We start from the raw sequence: 27,956 nt of genomic DNA, 5'->3' as shown, positions 1-27,956 counted from the left end.
GAATTTCAAACTCTAATTTTATCTTAATACTTTTTCTGAGATAATGTGAATTCATATATATTTATAGGAACCCTTTGAAGTATCTTTTCAATTATAGAGCAATCACTTTTTCTCAGGATTTTGTAATGTATTCACAGAGATAACAATGAGATGTAAGAGATTCTTCTAGTTTTCTGTTTTGTTTGGTTTGGTTGTTTGGCTGGTACTTCTGGTTTATCAGTTCATCTTCTACCCCTTTGAATAAAATTCATGGTATATTTATACATTAGGGTATGCTATGTTATCTGGTTGATTCCTTCTAGATCACTGGTTAACTGTTTTACATGTATTCTCTATTGGAAATATACCTTTGCTTAGGTAGCTTTTGGTTAAAATTTTCTATATTACTTTTCATAGCAGTTGCAATTTCAGAGTTTTTCATTTTATCATGCATTACTATTGCTGTTTTTTCAAGCTATTTCAATTGTAATTGTTTACTGAAAGGTGAGCTATGTGGGTATCTTTGAAATTCTTTTTATATGGGTCTTCCTGTAAGTGAAGAACTTAAAAATACATAATGCTTTAGGAAGTAGATGCAAGTAAAATGAATGTCAAATTTATAGAAATATTTCATAAGGTGAAATTTCATGAAATTATTTCTGAAGGGCAGCCCGGGTGGCTCAAAGATTTTTTATGCGTATGGGAAACTTAAATTACTACCTGCTTTTTTTTTTTTTTAGAATTAAAGAACTTATCTTTTGCTTGGTTTTAAAATATCAAATATTATATAAAGCAACAATCTCCTGCCTCATCCTGCAGATTTTCCTATGTTGAGTGGAAGGAGGAGTGTTAGGTAAAGCAGGAGGCTAGAATTATGTTGGTGGGTAAGAACTGAGTGGAGAGAAAGCATTGACCAACTACAGTTTAGTGACCAACTACAATGTATTCTGTGGTAGGCTCTCTCCTAGATGATGGGGATATGTTGGGGAACGAAAGATAGTCTTTGCTCTTATGGAATGTACACTCATTGTGGGAGATAGCCATTATTGAAAAATTCAAAATATGGAGCAATTTTATTTTTATTTTTTTTAAAAAAATATTTTATTTATTCATGAGAGACACACACACACACAGAGAGAGAGAGAGAGAGAAAGTCAGAGACATAGACAGAGGGAGAAGCAGGCTCCATGCAGGAGGCCCGATGTGGGACCCGATCCTGGGACTCCAGGATCACACGCTGAGCCAAAGGCAAAGCTCAACTGCTGAGCCACCCATGCACCCTGTAGCAATTTTAAAATCATCCTAAGGGTCAAAGAAGAACTTAGGATGCTGTAAACTTACCTAATAGAAGACCCTGATCTCATGGGGGAGGCCAGCAAAGGCTTCCATAGAGGAGCATCCAGTTTGAAGTGTGAAATGCTGGATAAATGGGAGTTCATTGGGTAAGGAGGGGAGAGAAGGTCCAAGCTGATGGGGTAGTGCAGGCATGGGCCTTGGGGCATGGGAACACAGAACTGTTTTAAGAGACTGAATTGTTATTGTCATCCTTCATCAATAGCTGAGAATCCTCAAAGGTCACTGCATGAGAACTGTGTCAAATGATCACTGTAATTTCCAGGGGGAAAACACTCTCTCAGTTTTGCATATGTAGTGAAAGTTCAACATACCACTTATAACCATCCCTTATGGTTGGGTTTTTGGGGTGGGGGCAGGGAGGAAAGGATAGAAAATACTTCTCTCAAGAAACTTTACTCTGATCAGAAGTAGAACAAGGAGAGAGAGAGAGAGAAAGAGAGAGAGAGACAAAGTAAGGGTAGAGCAAGAGAGAGGGAAGGACGAAGGGAAAGCTGAAGGCATTTGCTTAGAGTTATCCAAATCCAACCTTGAGGACAACAAGCCTGGAGTTTCTGATGAGACTAGGTAAAGAGACAGGCCCTGTTAATAGTAATATCTGTTGAGGTATTGGGACAGAAATGCTGGCTAGGCATTACAAGGGAGAGCAAACATTAAATCATAAGCTCTGGGGATCCCTGGGTGGCGCAGTGGTGTGGCGCTTGCCTTTGGCCCAGGGCGTGATCCTGGAGACCCGGGATCGAATCCCACATCAGGCTCCCGGTGCATGGAGCCTGCTTCTCCCTCTGCCTATGTCTCTGCCTCTCTCTCTCTCTCTCTCTCTCTCTCTCTCTCTCTCTCTCTGTGACTATCATAAATAAATAAAAATTAAAAAAAAAGCAATACTCTTAAAAAATAAATAAATCATAAGCTCTGGTTCTAGACTCAAATATATAGCAATTATGTATTGCAGAAAGGAAAAAAAAACTGTAAGTAAAGACAAATAATCACACACACACACACATATAGGACACCAGATATCCTTCTGTTTAAGGAGTAACTGGCAAATTATTAGGTAGAGATTGTGTCAGCACATCCTTCAGTCTTCATAAAGGACATCCAATGTTAAGGTCAGTTTCCTTGTTCAAATTAAAGTTTTAAAATTCTGCACCAGAAAAGGAAGTTATTGATTCATTTTGGCAAGTGCATTTTGTATTTTTTACAAGAAAAGTGTTTCAGATTACAAACAGACTAAAGCTTGAGTACTCTTGTTTATCCCTTTATCATTTCCATCAAAATACTTAAATGAATCTTGAGGGATAGTTGCTTTTTTGTTGTCGGAGAAAAAACACTTTCTTTTTAGAGTATCCTAAAAGCTGGGTATTTGAAACAAGTTAGAGATTATTTATAGAATAGACAAAACAAAAACAACAATCACTAACATTTGTCCCATACTTTGCAGTCTACAGAGGGGTCCCACATTCATTATCTCATTTGACAATTCTTTGCTATTTTTATTCATTCCTTCCTTCCTGTGTGCTAGGCACCCCAGGCGGCTGTGGAGTGGAGGCAATAGAGAAGAAGGCACATACTGCTTGTCTCTTGCCTAACACAGCTTATAGTTCTCAAAAAATACGGATAGGTGAGTTTTGTATTATTCTGATACAGATAAGTTATCCACGACCCAGAGCTTAAACAAGTATCTGTGGTGAAAGAGGCCTTTTTTGCTTAATTTGAGCCAAAGCAGATGTTGATTTAGTTACTCTTTGTCTTCAGAGTGAGTTGATTTAGTTACTCTTTGTCTTCAGAGTGAGATGAGTGAGTGAGATAAAACTTGGATTTTACTTGGAATTCATGTTGTCAAAGAATTCATCTAACGTCACATTATGAAAGGAAATAACAATATAAAAGTAGAAAGTAAACAATATGATCAAAATTACACCATTTATTCCAAACTTCAGATGATATCTTAGTATGAGTCTGTGATGAATGACTTAAAAATACTGTACTTTGCTACCTGAGTGACGTGCTTAAAATTAAATATAACTGTTTCCCTCCTTGGCTTAAAACTATTTAGTATAGATTCCCATCACTTAAGTCCTACATTTCAGAATCCTTAGTGGGGCTAACAGCTCTTTATGACATAGGTTCTGCCTATCTTTCCAGTAACATATTCTGCTTCCCACTTCTCACTTAATGCTCCAAAAATGTGAGTATAAAAGATGGATGGTGGGATGCCTGGGTGGCTCAGCGGTTGAGCGTCTGCCTTTGGCCCAGGGCGTGATCCTGGAGTCCCGGGATCCAGTCCCACATTGGGCTCCCTACAAGGAGCCTGATTCTCTCTCTCTGTGTTTTTCATGAATATATAAATAAAATCTTTAAAAAAATTAAAATGAAATAAAACATGGATGGAGAAGACCATAAAACTAAAAAAAATAATAACTCAAAACATTTTGATTAAATATATCAATGCCTCTTACCTCAGTTATGAAATAGAGCTTTGCTTTGCATAAATAATTTTATGGCAAAAGGGGAATCCGTTTCTCAATAGTAATGCATATTTTTCTTTAGGCCAAACAGAAATTAAAACTGCTTAATTGATATGTTTATTTTAAAGATATTAAAGAAAGAATTTGGGTTTTATTCTGCTAAGAGAAACCACTTTTGCTTTATTATTTAAACACTGAAAGTTTTAGATATTGGTGTAAATCCAAGTTCTAAGAGTGTATCACCTAATGAATTAGAGACAGATCTCTTATTTTTAATATAATTTTTTAAAAACATGTTTTTAACAACAGGTTTTTTTTTCTTTTTTGAAGGGTGCTTTGTTTATTATTTATTTACTTATTTTTTAAATTCCAGTATAATTAACGTATAATGTTAATTAGTTTCAGGTGTGCAGTACAGTGATTCAACAGTTGTATATCTGACTCAGTGCTCCTCGGGATAAATAGAACTCATTTTTTCCTTCTTATGTATCTAAATTCTTGGGTTATTTGGAAACAGTTTATCTTTAAATTCCTGGTTTGTGGAAGTAGTCACTGCCTTTTTTAGGGCAGGGACCAGGAGTACATTTTTATCATTAGTAATAAAAGGATCCAACTAAGTTTCATTAGTATATGAAACTTATCAATTCATTAGGTACTTTCCTGTGTATTCTCTCATTTGATTCTCCATAGTCCCATTTAAAAAAAAAGTAATTTTACTCTGATTCTAAAAACACAGAGTTTAAATGTAAACAGACTAATTTTTACTCACCAAGGGTCTCTGTACAAGAAACAGAAACAAGGTTTTTATATTGTTGCTTTACCATTTTGGATTTTTTTAAAGATACCTTTATTTCAGAGAGTGTGTGAGCACACAAGGTGGAGAGGGGCAGAGAGAGAGAATCTCAGGCAGTCTTCCCACCAAGCTCAGAGCCAGACCTGGGACTCCAGCTCAGTGACCCCCTGGGAGATCATGACCTGAGCTGAAACCAAGATTCCTAGGCTCAACTGACTGAGCCACCCAGGCTGCCCCGATTTTGGATTTTTAATACAAAATAATAAAAATGCAATTTACCTTGGCCCCTCCATAGCATGGCCCCCTAAATATATATTTTTAACTTAAACTTATCCCTGTTCCAAATGTATTCTAAATCTCCAGTACTTGAAAACAAAATAGGACACCTGGTGGCTCAGTCAGTTGAGCATCTGCCTTCCTCTCAGGTCATGATCCCAGAGTCCCGGATGAAATCCTGCTTCTGGTCCCCTGCCAGGAGAGGTGTACTTCTTCCTCTATCCCTCCCCTGCTCATGCTCTTTCTCCCGTGCCCTCATTCCCTCTCAAATAAATACATAAGATATTTTATAAACAAACAAAACTAAACAAACAAAAAGCAAAACAACAACTAAATAGAAAACCCTCTTCCTTATACAGTCTTTCCTGAGGAAAGCTCTGTAAGAGCATCCTGTGTCCTCTTTGGATTTAGGAGAATAGTGAGTTAGAGATCCCAAACTACTAATTAATGTGTCTCAGAGAGTGTGAGTTATGGTATTGTGTGCAATTTGATATTAACAGAGGAGTCGCCATTTATCAATTACCTACCATATTTGTCATTACTTACCATATTTGTCATTGGTTGTCCTACCATATTGTCATAGTGTTCTTCAGAGGAAGGTATTTATTATTTCCATTTTATAGATGAGGAGATTGAGGTTCCAGCAGGTTAAGTATAGTTTGAGATTACATGGCTAAGCAGAGGAGACCTGCGCTTTCAACTCCAGACTGTTGGACTTCCAAAGGCTAAGGTTGGTTCATCATGATTCATGCCACATGGCCATGTGATTAATATGCTCTTGATAAGCGGCAGCCTCAGAAAAATCTCAGGAGATTTACAACTTGAAAACTTATTGATTAAAAGCAATTTTATTAATTTTTCATTTTGTAAAGTAATAATGCATTTTGCAATGTGAATAATTGGCTTCTAATGTATCTGCTTTGTAAGCTTAGCTTTTCTATAGAGTGCATTTTTTTTTTAAACAGGAGGGAAACCTGAATTAGATTTTCAAGATAAAATAACATATAAAATTAAGAGTAAGTGGCTTAGTATGACTGCAATTTTAAATTATTTTAAAATTAGTCTCGAGATAATGTTCTCAACCTATGTTCGCTTTAACTTTTCTGTTTTCTGTAGCAATTTATGAATCACTTAGTGTTTTATTATCTTTACTAATTTAAAAATGGTCCTTGCCACATTGTCAATAATAATAGCTATAAAGCAAATATTTTATCTTTCAAAGTAGTCTATAAACAATTACTATTTAAGGCATTGTGGCTATCTTTTATAAAATGTCAGAACACATTTTCAGTTTGATTTACTTAAAAAGCTTAATTAAAGTTATTTCATATGATTCATGTAGATTAATTAATGAATCATGATCTTTTAATAACTTACCCAACCAACAATAATTCTTAATAGTTATGATCCTAGAGCACACAACAAAAAGAGCTTAACTTTGAATGGAAAAGGAGATCAACTACAAACAATATTTTTGGTTCTTTTTAGTACAGTATATCTTTAAGCTCTTAGTTTGTAGAAAGGGACCTCTTCACTTCGTTCCTTAGGGCAGGAACTAGAAGCACATTTTTATCACTTTTAATAAGAGTATCTAATATTTTGAATATTTGAATATTTCTTTGACCTCGTTTTGAATATTTCTCTACTACAGTCAAAGAATTTTACTGGCATGCTATGCTGAGTGCTAATTATTAAGATGCATATCATATTGATATATTTTATAACTTTCAAACTCTTATTTAGTTTGGGTCGACTTTCTAACGAAACACAAAATATTAAGAGCCATGTTAATATAAAGTTGATGATGACCAATATCTTCGTATATTTTTATAGTTGGCTATTTCATTTGACAAGCAACTGCTGTGTCATTTGGTGGATTAGGTACAAGCAGTAATACCAACACCATTATTTCTATTTTGGACAGGCCAGTGATTTGAAGAGTGGGTCCCAGGGAATAGGAACATGTTAGCTGATAGCTACTGACAAATGATGCAACAGATATTAGGCCGTTTCTTTGAACACATGTTCTTTTAAATTTTGAAATGTAGAATAAGGACAGAGAAACTTGAACTTGGTAAAAAGGGTGAGTGAATGGCTTGTGACATAATTGAATAAACATTACATTTTTAATTTTAGGAATTATTAGTTCATGAGTACACTCCGTAACGAAAACACTACTTCTAGATTCTTTTAATGTTTAGTCAGGCTGGTGAGCCATCACTAAGTTCTTTTGTATTTTAAATAATTTCTTATTAGAATTACTCCAAGAAGGCTTGGTAATACTGCTTATTTGTATCTGGTCATATTTCCCCACACTCTCATTGAACATCATCTTATAAATGGTACATTTAAGACTTTTTTTTTTAACAGGGAGTGCTATCCATGGCCCATGTGTATGATTCCAATGCTACTTGGTATTTTGAGTCATGTGATATATTCCATAGAATAGCCACTGTCTGAGAAATAAACTTCTATTGTTTATAAGCCAGAAAGAGAGAATGCTCATATTTTAGCTGCCACCCAGCACATTGTGGTTTTATTTTTGTTTTCCCTAACAGTGTGTTAAATAAATGTTTCTGATAATGGTAGATTATATAGAAGGATGTGAATCAAGTCGAAGGTTGCATCAAAAACTTAAAGAAAAACAGACAAAAGCACCCCCTGAAACCTCCACCCAGAAATCTTTATTTTGGAGTTGTGTAAGTGGATACACAACACTCTGACCTTAAAGGAACTTTGTGTTTTAGTGGGTGTGCTACAAAAGCAGTCCAGCTCTGATCTGTCGTGACAGGATCCTTCTAAAATAAAGTATTTTTGTTAACTTCTTGTTCGAGCTTAGTGTTCAAAACAAATAAGGCTTAGATACTGTATTTTTGTAAGCTCCTCACTTAAAAAAAAAAAAAAGAAAGAAAGAAAGAAAAGAATCTCAGAGCCTTTTGGGCTCTTGTGGGCCAAACAATATGAGTTTCTTAAACTCTTAAGAAAGCCAGAAAGCAGCAAGATTGAGTCTTCCATTCCAAATTTTTCCAGTTGAGGAAGAGTCAGAATTCTTAATAGCAGGCTTTGTTTCCGTGTAACTCCTTAGTTACATGTATCTTTTGAATACAAGTGTTAGCCTTATTTATTTGCTTACTTATGTACTTTAAAGAAAAAACCAGCTGTTTTTCATAAGGTGAAGGATTGTCTACAAGGGTATAAAAATTGAGCTGCTGATGTATACTACTTCCTTAAAATCAAGAGACATCAGGGAACCTTTTTCTTTCTGATCTTTTTGAGTGCTTCCCCTTGCTATTGTTAAGCAAGCACGGCTTGAGCACGTGGGTCATTTTACTTTAAATATTTCCATTTTGCCCTTTAGTCTTCTGATTTAAACTGGCCAGGAAAATTGTAGATTTTTGGCTTTTTGCAGGGTTGTACTAAGCTCTAATAGGATCCTTAGTGTCACTGAAGTACAGTGGTTTGAGTGGTTCATTTTGTAGTATGCATGGCACATTAAATACACATGGCCTTTGACACTACTAGTCATACAGCAAATTCATTTCTGATATGTGACACATTCCTTTGATAACTAGCTACCCAAGAGGCTAGGATTATCCAGTTTTATTTTTTATTTTTTTTTATGTTGGACTATTGCTTTTATCTTAGATTACTTCACTTCTTTTTATATTATTTTATTTTATTTTAGATTACTTTACTTCTAAAGATGGTTTCACCACTCCGTTTTCCTGCTTGTTTTTACTGTTCTGAATCATCTTGAAAGTCAGTTCTTCTCTTCTGTCCTGCTGCATCTATACCAGTTTTCTTTTAAATTTAAAGGAGCTTTATTTGGAGCAAAGAAGGATTCCATAACTTACGTAAATTTAAGGAGTGAATTTCACGAAGATGGGGTAGTAATTAGACACATTAATCCGTTAGAAGGGACTCAATGAATAAACAATTAACTGACATAATGAAGTGTTAACATATTAGGGAAAGAAGAAGTTTGGGTGAGGAACCCAATCCTTTGCATAAAGAGCACTGCAGAGATGATAATGTTCTAAATGCTATTTGGAGGGACCACCAGCCATGTATAGAAATATTTTCCGTCTGAAACTTTGGGTATTGAAAAAGATTTTTAAAAATACAGCATTTGGATGTCAATATGAATATTTGTCTTTGCTATTTTTAGAAATCCAATGCATGTGCTAAATAAAGCAAGTTAGACTAATATTTGACAAATCAAATCTTTGTCGAAGTTACAGTCTGCAAATCTTCATTGATTTTCATAGAATTTTTATAAGCTATAGCTTCTTTCTGTAATAACCATCCTTCTAGTTAATAACACAAGGCTTAGGCAAGTAGATGTGGTTTACTTTGTGGCTGTTCATTTCTTTTCCGTCCAGGCAATTTTCTTCAGCTGTCACTCTGACATCTAAATTTGGTAGTTTACCGTAAAAGATAACGTTGTTGTCCAGTAGCTGCACTTCCAATTATGTAGGACCTCTAAAGGAACAGAACAAATGGAGTGATGATATTCTTAATGTTTAAAGAATCTGTTTGTATTTTGTTCAGATCATGGTCAATACCTTGTCATTCAAAACATATGAAGGCTTCTAAGCTAGTTGGCATCAATTCCATAACACGTGCCATACTTCTATGCTGAGTTAAACACACAAAGAGAAAATCTATTGCATCAGGCCTGTTTTTAAATTTTGACTTAGTCCATGTCTACAGAGTTAGATTTTTTTCTTGAACCATCACTCTGACATCTAAATTTGGCAATTCATTGTGAAAGGTGACATTGTTGTCCAGTAGCTTCACTCTCAATTATTTAAGACCTCTGAAGGAACAGAACAAATGAGTTGGTATTCTTGGTTTAAAGAATCAGCGCTTAGTTTGTCTAGTATCTTTTGAAGAAACCATGGCTATTCCCTTTATTGGAGACTATCACCTTTAGATTCTATTGATCCCCCATTCTAAATGGAAGAATTAACTTCTAAAGAGGCTTTGATTTGTCAGTTTCATTTGCTCTTTTTTTTTTCTTCCCTGCTCTCTTCTAGCCTATTTTTATTTCCTTCATTTTTTTCTTTCAGCTCTGTTTCAGAGAGTCCATATTTTCTTTTGATTTCACGGAGACTTGAGTATCCATGGTTTTTAACTAAATTGTGCAGGATTTTTTTTTTTTCTGGTGTTTATTCTTCATTTACCTTTTTTTTTTTTTTTTGTCATATTGATTGACTACTTTTTTTCCCCTCTCTAATTTTTCACTGGGGAATGTTGTTTTCAGGGCCACATTTTATTGAATGATAGCATGAGGGAAATTCAGGGAGGGACGACTGAGGAAGCTGTTGGCTTCCTACCCATCTTTGGTCTCATTACCTGTCTTTAGGAGCATGCCTGTCCCCATGGCTGTCTCTGCTCTCAGGAGCAGTTATTTAACAGGTTCACAGTGAACTGCTGATGTCACAGGGCTTACTTGTGGTGGTAATATTTAGGTCTCTTCAGCTGACCAAAGTGGAAGTTTATATTATCTACTTTTCCCCATCACATTGTTGAACTTGTAGTCTCTTTTGTGCAAAAGGATGATCCTGTATGTTTCCCGATTCAGACATGCCTCCTCAGTTCAGTGACTCTCCTGTAAATTGTCCTGACACCCATCTCTCTCCTCCCGAGCACTTTGGTTCCTGGGGTCATGTGACCTACCTCTGAGGGGCTCAGACTGCACTGCCTATTGCCCACAGAACTACATCTAACCTAGTAGCTTTTTTCTTTATCTAGTTCTAATTTTAGTGCAATTGGAAGCACATCTTCATAAGTTGGTTGCTTCCTAGTTTTACCGATATTTCTCCCCCTCCATTCTTCTTGTCTTTATTTTTATTTTATTTTATTATTTTATTTTATTTTTTTAAGATTTTATTTATTTATTCATGAGACACACACACACACACACACACACACAGAGGCAGAGACACAGGCAGAGGGAGAAGCAGGCTCCATGCATGGAGCCCAATGCGGGACTGGATCTGAGGATTCCAGGATCACGCCCTGAGCCAAAGGCAGGTACCAAACTGCTGAGCCACCCAGGGATCCCCCTCTTCTTGTCTTTAAAAAATATCAATTGGTTGGGAGGAAAAAATGGGCAAAAGGTATGATCATTCTACCATCTTTTATCAGAACATCCACATTTTAATTATTTTTTGCAATGCCAAATTGTCATTTAAATAATTCTGATAAATTAATTTAAAATAAATGCAACACCTGTGAATAGGTTTCTCTACTCATCTGTAAATATGTTGAAATCTGTCCATGTAACAAAAAAAAAATATAGCTTGAGTTGTGTTTGCAGGACAGTGACCTAAAAATCTTGTTAAAATGTATCCCTTGTTCTCATTGGGTTTCAACTTGTCCTAATATATTTTAACACCTTGATGGTTTAGACAGAAAGCACCATTTAAAGTTATACTGAAGAAAGAGAATATAATTCTATGAAAATAGCTACCCTTAAAATATCCCCTAGTTATACTGCATCATTAGAAAAATCGTCATTTTGAGTGGCCACTGGAATGTTGGGGATGAAAGACAGGAATGAAACAATTATCAATTTTTTCTTTCACTGAGTATTGCTTAGAGTCCCATTTAGACAGGCAAATAAAATTTCTGAATCCCAAATCCCCGTTCTGTGATGAAAGATAGTAGAGAATATATATTGGTCCCTGCCCCTGGTTCATAGCACAGAGTTCCTAAATTTGTTATTTCTTAAATGATCAGAACACTAGGAACATCTCTTTTTCTAATATTGGTCTTTGATTTTTATTCCTGACATCAGACTCCTGAAACCCTTGTAATTACCTAAGTGATAGGAATGTTTTTTGTCCTAATGAGACAATCTGGATGGGCTTCTGAATGCCTCCTAGAGGAGCCTGGTCATAGAGAGACCAAGTCATAATTAGAAACTTGGGATTTTCTGTTCCCTCTGCCCCCAATTTTCCTGAGAAAAGCTGAATATGGAGTTCATGATTGATCACGCCTATGTGATGAAGCCTCCATAAAACCCCAAGAGTCCAGGGTTCAGAGAACTTCTAGGTTGGTGCCTATATAGAGGTACTGTAGAGTAGCCCATCTAGAGAGGACATGGAAGCTCTGGACCATTCCCACATCCCTCGCCCTATATATCTCTTCCATCTGGACATTCATCCATATCATATCTTTTAGTAGAATGCCAAGCAAAGTTTTTCCCTGAGTTCAGAGAGCCCCTCTATCAAATTAATAGAACCTGAGGAGGAGGTCAAGGGAACCTCTGATTTATAGCTAGTTGGTCATAAGTCCAGATAAGTCCAATCACCACCTGGGCTTGTGATTAGCACTTGACATGAGACGGGTGGAGCAGTCTTCTGGGACAGATGCTCTGTTTGGATAGATAATGTCAGAATTGAATTATAGGACACCCAGTTGGTGCTTCAGAGAATGGCTTGGGTTGGGGAAAAACCTTTACATGTTTGGTGACTATAAATGAAGTGTTTAATGGAAGTAGTAAAGAAGATACTCGCAGGGATAAAAACCCACATTAGGGAAGAACTGCTTTTTCCCTCTGCAGATAGAGCATTGGAGTTTTTCAATTACAACTGGTGATAAAAGTATCATCCTTTCCTCTGACACAGGGACAGGACCTTTCACATGGGTCTTTTATGACCTGTTTCAGGAAAGAAGGGCAAAGAGGGGGAGGACCTTCCTGAGTGACTGTCTCCTTTTGCTATTTTCTTGGACTCCTTCAGTTTAAGATATTTGCTGTGCCACGTTGCCAAATTTGGGGGTAGGGTATATTGAACCTCTCAGTGTAAAAGGGGGATGTTCTATGAAACTTGGGTAAAAAAAATGAAAGATTTTTAATCATCCTGCAGATTGAATTTTTTTTTTAAGATTTTACCTCTTGGGGGATGTCCAAAGAACAAAGTTTGAAATCTACCTCTGTAAACTCTTTGTGGGGAGAAAAAGAAAAGAAAGAATGACAAGAGAGATTTAATGAGAAAATGTGGGTTTTTGTTTTTGTTTTTGTTTTTGTTTTTTCCCCCCAAATTGGACCTTTCCCACTGCTTAAGTGTTGTTAAGCTCCATTTTGGCAGAAACTCTCGTTCCCACATGCTAAGAGTTATTTTTCAAAACACATTAATTCAAATTTGCAGTTTTAAAAGTTCACTAATTCAAATCTCATTAGGAAATTTAAGAACTGGTTGACAGAACAGCAGGTCTTTGGCAGGTGCAGACAGAGTATCTTTCTTTAAACGAAAAGTGTGGATACATGTTTGATTTTTCCCATAGTTATAAATTCATATAAGTTGATATATTTATGACTATATAAGAAATATAGTGAAGTTAAAAAAAAATTAGAATCACCCATAATTCCATTGTCCAGGTATAATTTTTTTCTAGATATAATTGTTATTGTTTGGACAGATTCCTTTTTAGTGTTGTAAAAATGAAAATACGTAAATACATAGATGCAATCATGTTTAAATACAAAGTTGGAAGAGAGAGCACATGCCATTTTATGTTTGTTTTTATATTCAATGTGCTTGGACATTTTTATGGTTTAATAAATATTTTAAAAGAGAATTTAAAAATAAATAAGTAAAACTCAAATACAAGGGCTGGACACATTTTGCACTGAAATGCACCTTGGCAGCTCCTGTCAGGCTGATGCTAAGAACATTGACCTCAGGAGAAGGCACCCTCTGCTTCCTGAAGAGAGCTCAAGGATCTTAGAGTTGCCTTCATTTACTAAAACACTCTGTGTTTAAAATGACCTTTCAACTCTTTCGAACCAGCAACTGAATCAGATGAGCGATGGGCAAGAAAGGGCATTTATACTAGAACATTAAAACATCTGTATTGTAATAAATCTAAAGTCCTTCCTAAGATTTTGATCCAGAGGCACTTCACCTCTTACGGCTATAATCCCAACTGTGTTCTTTTTGTCCCTCATATAATCACTGTTATATTTTGACTCTGAAGTCAGCCTAATAGAATTTGCTTCAAAGGAAAAGGAAACCATCATTTGTCATCGTTATTTCAATTTAATTGTGATCTCTTCCATTATTGGCAGCTAGATATAATTACCATATTTCATATCTCTCTTTTTAAAAAATAGAAGTAAATATATTTGAAGGAGACTAAGTGAAAACAATAACTTATCACTTTATTGAGAGATAAAACCAAAAAGGAAACTGAACTGATATGCACATCCATACTGCTAGACATAGGGAGAGAGCAATACAATCCGTGTCTTATTCTTAGTCAAGCATTGTATTCATTAGATTGTGCTGACAAGACAAATAGAGCAAAAGTTTCCAAGGGAAAGCACATGATGCAAAGTCCAAGATGAGAAAAAAGAAGGAGCCTGAGGTGGGAGAGAATGTGATAAGACCAAGTAGTTTAAGTAGAATACACACCAATTTAAAGAATTTGAGAAGAAGAAATAAAGGTAAGGAGAAGAGAGGAAGAAGGATGGGGGATAGATAGTGAATATTCAACGACTTCATGGTCCAGGGGAGAAAATCAAGAGCTAGAGGGGAAGGTGATAGAGAATTTCATTATTTTCTGCATTTTAGATAAACAGAAAGTTTCTTTGGAATATCTCTGGTGAACAACAAATTCAAGCATGTCACTTAAAAAAAAACTTATCTTTTCAATTCAAGTATAATTAGCATACAGTGCTATATTAGTTTCAGGTGTACAATATAATGATTTAGCAATTCTATACATCACTCAGTGCACACCACAATAACTATACTCTTACTCCCCTTTGCCAATTCCACGCATCCCCTCACCCACTCCCCTTCTGGCAACCACCAGTTTGTTCTCTATATTTAAATGTCTGTTTTTCCTTTTGTCTCTTATTGTTTTCCTTGTTTATGTCAAACACTTCATTATTAAGTTATATAGAGCAGTTCATGCCACCCAGCACATGTTTTCTTTCCTTTTTTATAGAGAAAAATACAAATATTTTGCTGGGTATCTAGAGGAAATAGTACAGCAAAAGAGAACAAAGGAGTAGACAGTTTTCCACACCTGTGATGACTCTTCCAGAATAACAAGTTGCCTTGTCAGCTGAAATACCAGGAGGTCATGTGACCCACATCTGGTGCCCCCTTCATGCATTGCAGTAAAATTGTCTACTATATGATAAGCCCACAATTATTAGTTTCTTTCCTTTTGGTACAAGGTTAGTTGTGATCTTAAGCAAATTCCTTCCTTTCTTTCTTAGCCTGTTTCATGTATAAAGCAAGGAGTCCAGGCTAGATGACCTTCTGCTAGCTTTTCCAAATCAAAAATGCCACAATTACCAAAACGAGCAACTTTTATCTAATAGAAACCGTTAAAAGTTACATGGCCTGCTCAGTGTTATTCATCTGCTCCAGTGCCACCATTTAAAATCCAGGCACATGTGGGACGCCTGGGTGGCTCAGTGGTTGGGCGCCTGCCTTCAGCTCAGATCATGATCCCGGAATCCTGGATCGAGTCCCGCGTTGGGCTCCCTGCAGACAGCCTGCTTCTCCCTCTGCCTGTGTCTCTGCCTCTCTGTCAGTCTGTGTCTCTCATGAATAAATAAATCTTTTAAAAAATAAAAAAAAATAAAATCCAGGCATATGCCATCATTTCTTTAACATAAATATGCAGCAGCATTTGCAAGTTGGAGGCACAAAGCAAACATTGATTATGCACCTACCCTATGCCAAGTATTTTGCTAGAAGCTATGTGTCCTAGATAAAGAATCCTGATGACATAGTTCCTATCTGCAAGGAGCTTTGGGGTTTAATTGAGAGGTAAAACAGAGATAACAGGATCCAATTGGAAGACAAAGAGCTAACAGACTGGCTTTTAGAAGTGCTAAAGTTTGCTACAGACAGTGTCTGGGTGATATGTGCTGTGGGGATTCAGAGTAGGAAGGAATCACCTCCTGGGATCTTTGGAACTCAGGCTAATGAACCTTAAGTGAAGGGGTTGCCTCCCTGAGTCTGTGAGCATAATTATATTCTACAGCCATGGGCGATGCCCTGAACTCCCCAGCTGTTTTGTAAAGTATCGTGTTAATGATGAAGATAGATACAGAAGGACAGATCCTCCCCATTGCTTAATTCAGTAAATGCTCATCAGGTTGCTGCTTGGTGGAGTACTAAGGCTAATAAGAAATTTGTGTCCATAAGTAATTAGTGAGGTTTATGCTTATGAAAATAAAGACCAGGGCACCTGGGTGGCTCAGTTAGTTAAGCATCTGCCTTCGGCCCAGGTCATAGTCCTGAGGGCCCGGGATTGAGCCCTGCACTGGGTTCCCTGCTCACCGGGGAGCCTGCTTCTCCCTCTGCCTCCTCTCCCCACCCCTCCTTGCTCTCTCTCAATAAATAAATAAAATCTTTTAAAAAGGGACACCTGGGTGGGTGGCTCAGCAGTTGAGCATCTGCCTTTGCCTCAGGGCATGATCCCCAATCTGGGTATCAAGTCCTGCGTTAGGCTTTCTGCAGAGAGCCTGCTTCTCCTTCTGCCTATGTCTCTGCCTTTCTCTGTGTGTCTCTCATGAATGAATAAAATCTTTAAAAAAATAAATAAAATCTTCAAAAAAAGACCCAATTTAGTTTTCAGTCATAATTCTCTTCTCTGTCTTTTAAAAGATTTTATTTATTTATTCATGAGAGACACAGAGAGAGAGAGAGAGGCAGAGACATAGGCAGAGAGAGAAGCAGGCTCCCTGCAGGGAGCCCGATGCAGGACTTGATCCCAGGACTCCAGGATCACACCCTGGGATGAAGGGAGGCACCCAACCACTGAGCCACCCAGGCGTCCCCTCTTCTCTCTTTTCTATTCACACCCAACTCATTTTTTAAATGCCAACTCTATCTTAAGTTTTCTATCATATCTGCCTGTGGATCTCTGTCTTTTTAGAATTGACATTATTTAATGTCTATTAAATGAAGTGACAGAGCAACACAGATTTTGAGTAAGTGCTCCAAAATGTAAATATTATTTTATATGACTATTACTCCTAATCGGATTCACCCTAGATATGGCTATTATATATCCAGGATATAAGTTTTTCTCCTTTTTGCTATAATGTCTCATGCTTTGGGCGTTAGATAAATGTATCTTGATTTGTTGTAATTAATCACGTACCATATTGAACCACTGCTGTGGCTGTTTAGATAGGAAAATAGTCTAACAGGTACCCTCCCAAAGCATATAAGGACCTTCCTTCTTGCAGAAAAGTTAAAGTGTTGACATTCTTATTGTTTTTTTTAAAGATTTATTTATTTATTTGAGACAGAGAGCGAGCTCACAGGCATGTGTGTGAATGAGCAAGGGGAGGGGCAGAGAGAGAGAGAGAGAGAGAGAAGTAGACCCCCTGAGATCATCCATCACAGGGCTTCATCTCACAGTGCTGTATGAGATCATGACCTGGGCTGAAATCAAGAGTCGGACCCTTAATGGACTGAACCACTCAGGTGCCCTTCTTATTGGTTTTCATTTTCAATTTTGAGACCATCTAGGATGTAAATGGACCATTTGAAAATTAAGGCATTATTGTAACAAATGTTTCCTTTTTTGTTTGAGGAAATATGTGTACTTATAAACATCATTTTTTTCTGAGCTTTATATTATTTTCTTTTTCCAGGACATACTAATATATTTAATACAGTATTTCTGAGAAAAATATGGATACCGTTTAGTTGGTTTGCCATTGGCCAAAGGCAGATACAAAATCAAAGACAGGACTAACTTGTATCCATACTTAAACTGTTCTTTCCTGTACCTTTCCTTTCTGTTTTATTCATTTGCCTCTCTGTCTAAACAAAGATACGACGGACTTTTTATCCCCCTTTTTTTCTGACAACCTTACAGAACGCATTAGGCTCTGAAAAACAGAATAGTAGTAGACCTGCACAAAGAATTGCTTTGGGAATTCTTTTAAGAGACATGATCATAAGGTGTGCACAAAGCAAATAATTAATTCCCTAGGTGGCTGTGCTATCTGTATGTAGAGATTAAACTGAGTGTTCCATAAGTTTTCTAAAATAAGGAAGAATAAGTAACGTTCTCTACACTCCTTTATCCAAGTAATTTTGACATAGGTGAATAGAGCTATGTTCTACTTATACTTTCTTAAATACCAAACATAGCCTTTTGTGTCTATCAACTGGAAACCATCCATCCTCTGTCACAGTGGACTCACTAATGACATGGAAAGGTCTATTAGGTAAAGCAGTAATGAGGAAAGACAAAAAGATAGGAAAGACAGAATGAGAGGTCACCCTGGTCATTATTATTGACAACTGACTTGCTTCTTCCCTATCTCCCCCTACCCTGTCTTACTATCACTCCCAAGCAAACACCACCTTGGTTATTACAGAAAAAATATTTTTAAAAATTGATCTTAGTCTCAGAGCTCTAACCTTGCTCGCCGCCCTCCCCCATCACCCCACGGCCTGCTTAATTTTGTGGTAACTGTAGGGGATTATTTCTACTCACATTTAATTATATAGAACTAACACTGTCCATTCCAGGAGGGTTCTTGGAAAGTGCATGGAATAGAGAGTTAAACTTTGGTCCTCAAAACTCTATGTGACTATTTTCCTGGCTTTGAATTGTCCCCCTTCTGTGTTTGAAGAAAGCAATAATGAGCAGTCTAAGCCAAAGAAAGCATTTCTTTTTTTTTTCCAAAGAAAGCGTTTCTAAAGGGGAAAGTTTTCATGGCCCCTAAGGAATAATATTTATTCATTTGTTTGTTGTTTTTAAGTGTGAATTATTGTAGCGAGGACATACTGTGATGGAAAGATGACCTTTTCGGCCTTGTGTCCTGCTATCACCTTTGTTTTTATAAGGTGAAAACTTGAAACATTTATGGGAAAAGAATATTACTCTACATTTTATTAGGAAATTTCAAAAGCACCTTGATATTTAGATGCACTTTGTGAAATTACATTTGAATATTTTCTAGCTGTTTTTAACTATGGCTATGGCCCTTCCCTTTAGAATAATGGATGTCTGTAGGGGCGCCTGGGTGGCTCGGTTGGTGAAGTGTCTGACTCTTCATTTCAGCTTCTGTCTCAATCTCAGGGTCATGAGTTCAAGCCCTTCACTGGGCTCCATGCTGGATGTGGAGCCTACTTTAAAAAAAAATAAAGTAATAGGTACCTCTATAATATATAGAAGAGGGCTTTTTGTTGTTTTTGGTTTCTGTGTTTTTTTCTTTGCTTATTGCTATTGGAAGGAGTTTCCCACAGTGAACCAGAAATAGGAAATCTTGGACATTTTGTCTAGGAACTAATGGCTAAAATGTTGTAATGCAATAGACCTATCTATGACTTTATAGTATTGTGATTTAATCATATTAAATGATTTGACTGAAGAGACTGGCAGTGTAGTTCATGGAGTCTCCTCATCATGGTAAGCCTTTACACTAGTTTCTCCCAATGTTGTTCCTATTATATAGAGAGTTGTTTAATTCTCAGATGGAAAGTATCTTCTGTTTTCTGATTCTCTGGACTTACTAGGTTGAGTTAATGGAACATTGTTTGTTTCAAGGAATTCAAAATCTAATCAGAGAACACTTTGTTTTCCTTACCTAGGTCTTTTCTACCAAAGAGCAAATATATCCCTAGTACATGAGGACCTACAATTGATGAGTTGGCCTTTCTCTAGAAATCCCTAAGGAATGAAGAAACAATGCCTATACTTCTGTAAATGATAATATTAAGCCCATTCATATTAAATGTATTTGAAAAAAAAAACTGAGTTGAAAGTTCCACTGCTTTGTAGATGTGCATTAATATGAAAATAGAATTTTTTCAGGCATTTTTTTGTAATCACATCCATCTGGAAAGTTAGTTTTCTCTAAATATACTTATAAATATAATAAATGGGATCCCTGGGTGGCGCAGCGGTTTGGCGCCTGCCTTTGGCCCAGGGCGCGATCCTGGAGACCCGGGATCGAATCCCACGTCGGGCTCCCGGTGCATGGAGCCTGCTTCTCCCTCCGCCTGTGTCTCTGCCTCTCTCTCTCTCTCTCTGTGACTATCATAAATAAATAAAAAATTAAAAAATATATATATAATAAATGCATTGGTTAGTATATCTCATCAGGTGCCATAATTCTCCTTTTTCTTGTTTTCTTGAGAAGATCTGGCATCACAGACTGAATTTCACAAATAGTTGGACAAACTTTTCCTGGTGATAATATTATTCTAAAGAATATAGATGTGTAGTCTTAATATGAAAATATCTTATTTCTACTTATTGTCTCAAAAAAAAAAAAAACAAACCCTTAGAAGAGCTTAGCTCTTCTCTGAAATGAATCCTCAGTGTTCATCCAGACATGTGCTCAGAGCATTCAAAATATGTTAAGAAAACTGAAATATAAGTATGCTCTAGTGTTCTGGGGGAGTTTCGCCATTTTACTGTACCACAGGGAAATCATCCTTTTGCTAGAGTACATGACAATGTCCTCCTCATTGACTTGCTTGCATTGATTTATTATTATTTATGTTACTTTTCTTTCTTTCCTTCTTTTTTTCTCTTGGTTACCTCTTACTGCTGATGGGAATGCCCATTTCTTATTTGTCTCTCCACCTGTCTGACTATAATTTACGTTCTTTTGAAAATGATTGCTTTGTCATTTATCTGGTTTTGAATCTTGCTTTGAAAATGCTTTCTTTTTTAGGAGGAGGGAGTGTCTAGTTTCCCTGGATATGAAATGTTAATGGATTTGTAGAGTCCTAGTGACTGTCCTAGTGTTATCTATTCTGTGTGTGTGTGCATTCAAGTATGGCTGATTTTTTTTTTTTTTAATCGCTAGGGATTTCTTTCATCTCTTTTCTTTAAAGAAACGACATAAATACAGATCTTGTTGAAAAAATGGTTTAGACGTACACCTCACTGCCATATTATCCTTAATTCATAAATCTGTTAGCTGTTGCAGTTGTCCCCTGCATAAGGTTGTACTCATTTCCCATACAAGTCATTTTAATGCATTAGAAGAATAAAGCAGATTGAAAGCTTCACTCACCAAACTAGGTTCATTAAATCTTAAGGACTCTTATGATATTGAACTTGAGGAAGATGAAAGGAGTAACAGGCCATTGATTTCACACGATGTCACTTGCTAAATGGTTTCTAAACCAAGAGAGCAACCTTTAGACCAGTTCTGGTCTGTGCTGGTCCTGAGCCAAATACCCAATCAATAAAGTGATACAAAGTTAACTTAATGTTTGAGTGGTAGTCCACACCCTAAATAAACAGCACTGTTGATGATGTTAAGAATCCTGGGGCCAACACCCTGGAGACCTCTGGAAGGATGCACGCTCTAACTTCTTCATCCAGTGTTAACTGCTCTTACTATTCTCTTTATTTTTCTATTTATTTCTCTTCATTCTTTCTCAGTGACCAAATCACTTAAAATTTTCCTCACCTAAGTGCCTTTTCCCAGTTTCATTTCTGTGCTTTTCACAATTTCTGCAATATAGAAATACTAAATAGGATTTAACCATAAGTATAATTAAGCCTTTTATGCATAACCTATGAATGTTTTCAATTAGAATTGTCTATTTACATTTGAAGAACTAACAATTATCTATATATAATGATTTGTTTCATTTGGAATCCTTGGAGAGGTGAGTTGTGTTCATTTGAGATTGCCCTAGATTCATATATTCAACATTTGTTGAGAGTACAAATGGTGCCATGTTACAATAAGTGCATTATATTTTATTGCTTTAATATGGGACACTTGTGCGAAGGGCAGACTTTTAAAACCTGAGAAATAAATCACTGAAGATATCCTTAAAGTTTTTTCTGCTTGCTAATTTTATGACTTAAGACAGGTCATTTGTTGTATTTTTTCTTCTCTCTGGTAAGAATGACAATCACTTTTTCAGTTAGCCTTCAACAGGTACTTTGGAGGAAAAAAAAAAAAAAAAGGCAACACAATAGATGAAATCCAGGCAGTGTGTAAGGTCCTATCATGTAACTCAGAAAAAACATGGTTTTCTACCCTCTGGTATGAAAAATTTAATGGCATTTCAGATGGTACTATAAATCCACCAGGGAGTGAGCACTGTAATGGTGCAACTGGATATCTATAAAGGACTTTGAATTCCTTGCCAAAGCCCCCAAACACATGAACGCAATCAAATGACTATAGTCTTGGTGAACATAGACGGGACTGCCCAAGGTTAAGAATTACTAAGCTTTGGACTACTGAACTGATGCCTGGTCTTTTTCAACTAGAAAGATGGGGAAAAAATGATATGAGTGCAGCTACAGTTGTAGAGAATATGCTTTCAATTTTCCTTGTATTTTCCCAACTTAAATTGACTGTTGAAATAGGATAATGAATCCCTTTCTGGATGTGAGTCATATTTGTGACAATAGAACCTACCAAGGCTCATAATCATTCCAGCTTGGAATGATTCTGTTTTTGTAAGTAGGAATTATCTTAACATGTATTCACAAAACAAATCACCCCGATGGTTTCTGCTTAATAACATTTAACCCAAACTTTTTAGTAGTAACTGCAGTAATTATAGATTTTAGACCAAGACCTTAGTAATTACATAACTAGTTTTTAATAAACCGTGGGCTCATTTTAGGTTGTCATTTCTGTAGATTTTGTATTGTATTGATTTTAGATGGAGTTGCTAGGCCAGTCATGTAGGGTATATGATTTCAGGAAATCAAAACGTTAAACACTAACAGTGTTCAGCTAATACTGCTGATTCTTCTTCCTTGTATTTATGTTTCAATTTTCCACAAACATGAAAAGAAATAGTATATGAAATAGCATATCCTCTAGTATATCACTTCATGATCATAAAATATAACAAGCATTCTATGCAATTATTATTTAAAATCAAATAAGAAAGAAATCTTTTCCTATTACGTGCTACAGTGCCTTCATGGTAAACGTGTTTTCCTATGTCATGCTCATGATCATGAACATTGCAGTGTAATCTGACATCAAGTACAGGGTTATTGCCAGCATTAGTGAAGTGATTTTTAAAAATATTTTTAAAAGATTTTATTTATTCATTCATGAGAGACACAGAGAGAGAGAGAGGCAGAGACAAAGGCAGAGGGAGGAGCAAACTCCCCTCAGGGAGCGCCGTGTGGAACTTGATCCTGGAACTCTGGGATCATACCCTGGGCCGAAGGCAGACAGACACTCAACTGCTGAGCCACCCAGGTGTCCCCAAGTGATATTTTCAACTCAGACAATAGAGTTGGAATTGATAATAGATATTACCTGGAACAACTCTTATTTTCAGATGAGGGAAAGAAGGATTGTTGGATAGTTCCAATAACTTTGGCAAAGTCAGAGAGTACCAAGTAAGGAGTCGTTCATACTTTCATCCTTCAGGGTTGACTGCTTCCACGTTACATGATGGCTTTTTACCTGTGTTCATTTGCAACCTTATTTTCACTCATTTCCAACACAGAACACATAGAATTTACTGATGACTTCAAAGCACGGACATTGCTGTCATGAGAGATGTAAAGGATCCAATTCATATATTTTTTTTAAAGATACTGTATTTTTATATATTTTTAGGTTTAAAATGTCTTTGTAAAAAATAGCAAAATCTGTCTTGAGACTGAATTCACTGCATTGTTATTTGTTTCAAAATTGAACACCCAGGAGCACGTGGGTGGCTCAGTCAGTTAAGGGGCCAACTCTTGGTCTTGGCTCCTACTCTCATGGGTTGTGAGATCAAGCCCAATGTTGGTCTCCACGCTCAATGGGGAGTCTACTGGGGACTCTCTCCCTCTGCTCCTCTTCCCCAATAAATAAATAAATAAATAAATAAATAAATATCATGAAAGATGTAGACAGAGAGGCAGAGACACAGGCAGAGGGAGAAGCAGGCTCCTCGCAAGGAGCCCCATGCGGGACTTAATCCTGGAACTCCAGGATCATGCCCTGAGCCAAAGGCAGATGCTCAACTGCTGAGCCACCCAGGCGTCCCTAAATAAAATAAATCTTAAAAAAATAAAATAAAATGGAACACCTGCATCTTTTTTAGATACTTAGATATTTAACAAAGAGGTATTACTGTTCCATAAGTGTGTGTGTTTGTGTATGTGTGTATGTTTTGCACCTTAGGTCTGTGGAGGCTTCGGGACTTCAGTAGATTTCCTCCATTTCTGATAGCACCTTATCCTATGTCATCTTCATATTCCATTGGCTACTTGGTGCTTTCAAAAGTGTCATAGAGGAACTTTCATTCCTGCCCCCTTTCAATTTAACACCAGGAAAAATGAACCTCTTTGGGCTCACCTCGGAGGCTTTTTCTCGTTACATATATTTGTTAAGCAAAGTCTGGGAATATCATTAAAATTTTGAGTTACTGCATATGGCTTCATTTGCAAGGCCAAATTTGGCCTAGAGTAATGTATAAGTAACTCCCCTGGGTGTCTGAGGAAAGTCTGCAACTTTCAGGGCTTCAGAGTGGGGGTTAGCTTCTGAAACATAACTGCTCAAAGCTTTGCAAATTAAAAGAAAGAGTTAATAGTTTAATTAGCAGCCTGGTTGTCTCTGCCGTGGCCTGAAATCAATCTGGAGGGGGGGAGTTGAAAAGATTCAGTAAAGCCCATCAAATCTTTCTGAGGGGTTTTTTTTTTTTAATTGAAAAGAGGGAAGATTGTACAAAATTCATTACCCTCATATTCCCACCTGGACCCCCAATTTAACCTGCCTCAAAATTGAATCTGTACTTTAGAGCAGCCATAGAAGAATAGAGGAAGAGACTGCTCTCCTGAGAATCCTGAGCGTCTCGTTTTTACAAGTCACTGTTTTGTCTGCCTGAAATCTGTGCTTCAAATGTATGGCTTTAGCTGCTGTGGTTTAGTTCTTCATGCATCTTGGATTAGTCCTGCTCTCATGTTGTCTCTCTTTCTGGAATTTTATTTCCATAAGTTAGGTCTGTGACTGATCTTATTTCAATTACGCAAAACTACTTATTTCCAAGAAAAAGATTGAACTTCTTTTGCCACTGATGTTTGTAGTGCTTGAAAGGAAGTAGCTGAATAGGAATTATGGTTCTTTTCTGTGCCTTCCCTCTGAGAAACATGGTTATATTCCACAGAACAATAGGATCCAAGATGAGTTGAATCTCCTTCCCTCTTGAACCAAACCATAAAGTTTCTTACATCTCACTAGAAGGATACTATATGTTCTTGTGCAAGATAGACTTCTGAAGGTTCTCCTATTCACATTGTTACTCCATGGAGTTGCATACTTAATATGATAATTTCTAGGAAACAGTAAGCAAATGGCTGTTCTGACAAAATCAGTATATTATGACAGTTTTCCAGTAGTTGAAAGTAAAGGGTTTAGAGGTAGATTTCCTTTTTAAAATTTACCTAAGGAATCATATGAACTATGAGTAACCATGCACACTATGTTCTAGGAGACAAAGGGTCTAGTAGATTAAAGTTATGGTCACAATACAGAATAACTAGACTTATCTTTAGGGAAAAACCTTAAAATAACTTAAAACTGAGGGTCAACGGAGTTAATAGAGTATAGAGTATGTTTTCCTATAGTTAAAGATTCTATGACTACTTCTCTTGTTCCACTTTTCAAAGGTGCAAAACACGCAGATAATTCAACTTCATCCATAGATTTTGGGATTTGAGCATAAGCTCAGCCAATATTGTCACATTTGACCCTATTGCTACCTATGTAGCATAACTGTTAAACCAGTGTATCCTAACTTACTAAAGTGCTCTGCATGCAGAAAACAGTTAATAAAATTTTGATGAGCAGAGGAAGCAAATCAACAAGGCACAATAAGTTAACCACGCAATTACATGCAGAGAAGCAAATAGCAATAAAACATAAGACATGCTGGGAGAATATTGTGTAGTTAAACCTCTTCCATAAAACAGTTTCTTAAAATTATTGGAAGAAAAGCAACATTGCAAATGTTCACATGACAAATGTAACCAATCAGGTGGGTTTCATAGAAAGGTCTTATTAAAAGCTAAGTATGACATCTAGAGAATATTTTAAAAGTATTATGAAGATACAAGATACCTGCATCTTGCAAAAGTTATTTTAAGAAAAAGTATATAGAGTGGTTTCCATTAGAACATCCTTTCTAATCTCTATATCTGACCCATTAGCGGCATACTGAAAAATGTCTTCCATGTACACTTCAGTGTGCTCAATATTATAGGACTATAATGATCATATAATATTCTCACATGGAAGAAGGGGACTATATTCAAACATCAAACCCATTATGTTTTTCACTCATCCTTTTCCTTCTCTAATGCTTTCTATCTCATTGAATGAATGGCATAGTGTCTACCCTCTTTCCAGGTCAGAAACCTAGGAAGTGACCTTTGATTTCTTCCTCTTCTCCTTTCCACATGCAATTAATCATCAAAAACACTCACATTATGTTCTCACATCTGTCCACTTCTTTTTATAGGTCATTATAGTTTATTCTTTTGTGAAATAACCTTCTGCTGGGCATCCTTGTCTCACCTTTCTCCCACCCATCCCATTTTCCACATAGAAGCTAAGATTAAAATAAGTCTCTTTTTCGTGCTACTCAAATTCAGATTTTTTTTGAACTAAAATAATAAGATCTAAATCCAAGAAAAATTCTCAAGCTGGTATTTTATTTATTCTCATGCAAATAACCATCTAAAATAATTATAAAGGGGCATTTTAAAGGATAGAAAAATAACACTTTTTCTCCACAAGATGTTATGGTTTTTCAAGCAGTGTGAAGATACTCATATCAAGAAATGTTCAAGCATTTTTTAATCTTCTGCCATTTAAATATTTGTAACCAGCCGTTTTTCCATATTCATTTACCATGCCCTTATCTGTTTGGCAAATAACGTTTCTCCTCCACCTACTTTATTACACATTTTGAGGTGTAGGTTCCCAAAATAGCACAACCAATTTTCCTTTCAATCCTGCTAACAATATGAAACCATAAAACCCACACTGTCTACATCATGAGTAGGATGTATGGAATGGATTCAGAATCGGAAATGGTAATTTCCTCTGTAACTTCATAGGGCATTTACCAATAAGCTAATCAAATGTTTCTGTGCTCATGAAGAGGTGATAGCATGCTAGAATGACTATGTAAAAAAATGTACAGGACTGTAACATCTCTTCCAAAAGTAGCCTGGACACACCCCAGAGAAATCAGTTTCCATTCTTTTTACTAGCACCAGATCCTACTCTTCCCAGATAATCTTCAACATGTCAAAGAGATTCGTGCCAAGGATGGGGTATATACTAAAGCAAAAGGGCATCCATGTGGAGGATTTTTACTGGGGGAATGACATGATCAGTTCTTAATCTTAGCAAGATTACCAAGACTCTCAATTTATAGGAGTTTTCATGATATTTTCCAAGTTACAGTTCTTTTCAAGACATTGAGAAAAGTTGCTGATATAGGTTTTAACACATTAGGCTTTTCTTTGTTTTCCAACTTCTCATTAACAAATTCCTTATAATACATATAATACAAAGACATTTGATTCAAAAACATCAAATAAAAAAAAGATATTATCTTTAAAACTATTTAGTTTGGGACATGGTGTATTTTATTTTGTTCACCACATCAAAAGCTGTTAGAAATCTATGAATTAAGCACCTAGTGGTGTTCTAGGCTCTGAGGAAAATACAAGGAACCATTACAACTAATGATTATCCTCAGGATAGAATATTAGAGACAAACAAAACAAAACTGATACAAAATGAAATAGGTAGAATTTACTCTATGCTGATGATTATGTATTTGTTTTTTGCAATAACCATTTTCTGAAAATAGCGACCGAGTGCTCATTGCACGGCTAAAGAAGTATATCTTATAATTCACATGAGGTGAATGTTACTGAGAATGTTGTCGTAAAATGTTAATTAGCATTTTGATTAGTATATGAAAATACCTCCAAGTAAATTTTTTCCAAGTTTCTTATTACTAAGCTTCACTGATAATACTTTGTTAGTGTTGTATGAAGAAGTATGGATTTTCCTCTGAGAATGAGGAAGTGAAATTCAGATGAGGAAACCGTTTTCTTTCTTTCTTTTTTTT

General features: G+C 36.3%; 1 protein-coding gene across 31 annotated transcripts in view; it reads left to right on the top strand.

Moving 5' to 3' along the window:
* Nucleotides 1-27,956, top strand: part of NRXN1 (neurexin 1) — a 1,110,010-nt gene that overhangs the window by 751,410 nt on the left and 330,644 nt on the right. The window lies entirely within an intron of this gene.

This window comes from Vulpes lagopus, chromosome 5 (assembly GCF_018345385.1).
Source record: "Vulpes lagopus strain Blue_001 chromosome 5, ASM1834538v1, whole genome shotgun sequence".
NCBI lineage: Eukaryota > Metazoa > Chordata > Mammalia > Carnivora > Canidae > Vulpes > Vulpes lagopus.
Note: the sequence above shows the minus strand (reverse complement) of the source record. Positions and strands in the feature narration are given on the sequence as shown.